Source organism: Dipodomys spectabilis, unplaced genomic scaffold (genome assembly GCF_019054845.1).
Source record: "Dipodomys spectabilis isolate Male_0828 unplaced genomic scaffold, ASM1905484v1 ptg000148l, whole genome shotgun sequence".
NCBI lineage: Eukaryota > Metazoa > Chordata > Mammalia > Rodentia > Heteromyidae > Dipodomys > Dipodomys spectabilis.
In genome coordinates, this window is record NW_024870825.1 from 1944630 (window position 1) to 1945621 (window position 992).

Consider the following 992-nt stretch of genomic DNA (forward strand, 5'->3'; position numbering starts at 1 on the left):
CCGCCGCAGCTCAGCTCGGCTCGCGCCGCCCGCTCGCTCCCTGAAATATGCAACCTGCGCGCTGGCCCCGCCCCCACCGCGCGCGTCACGGTTACCCCGGCAACCCTGGCCGGGCCGGGGCCCGCCCCCGCCGGGCCCCGCCCCCGCCGCGGCCCCACGCCAGGCCCTGCCCACCGCGGCCGCGCGGGCGCAGAGCGGGCCGCCGGTGGCCGGGTCCCAGGAGCCCTCGGCGTCCGCGCTCTCCTCCCGCCGCTGGTGTGCGCGCGCGCGGGAGGCCGGCGGCGGACCCCGCGGAGTCGAGGGCCTTCGGCCCCGGGGGCCGGCGCTGGGCGGCGCTCGCCCAGGCCGGGCCTCCGAACCACGCCGCCCGCCGGCCTTGGCCCCTGGGCCCGACAGGTGCGCCGGGCCTGGGGCACCGAGCGCCCCGCACCCCAGCTCCCCCCAGACCCTCGGGCCGGCCGGCCACCGTCACTCCTCGTACGGGGCTGGAGGCCGAGGCCGGGGGACCGGGGTTGTACCCAATAAGCCCAGGTCTCCACCGAGGGCCGGCGCCTAGGCCGAGGGTTCAAAGCCGGCCGGGGAAGCATTGCCCGGCTGCGCTGAGGAGGAACTGCGCCGGGGCCGGGCCTGGTGTGGATCTATGCCCGGGGCCTGGTGTGGAGGCCCGGGATCTATGCCTGGGGGTCTGTGCCCCGAGGCCCGGTGTCCCGGCCGGAGGACGGTGACTGGTAATAATGATAGGGGAGCCAGATGGTGCACAAGGCCCGTCCTCCCTGCCCCAGGTCTGCGTGGCGCAGGGACAGACAGACGGACAGATCGCCCGGCCAGGCCGCGCAAAGCAGAGGAACTGTGAGCACAACTCCAACTCCTGACTGCTGGGAATGAACCTCCCGTGTCCAGAACAGAGTGGGTGCAGGGCCGATGAGTTTGCTCCCCAAGACCGGAGTGGAAGATGGATTACCCCAGGTGCCCGTGGCTCTGACCTGTAACCC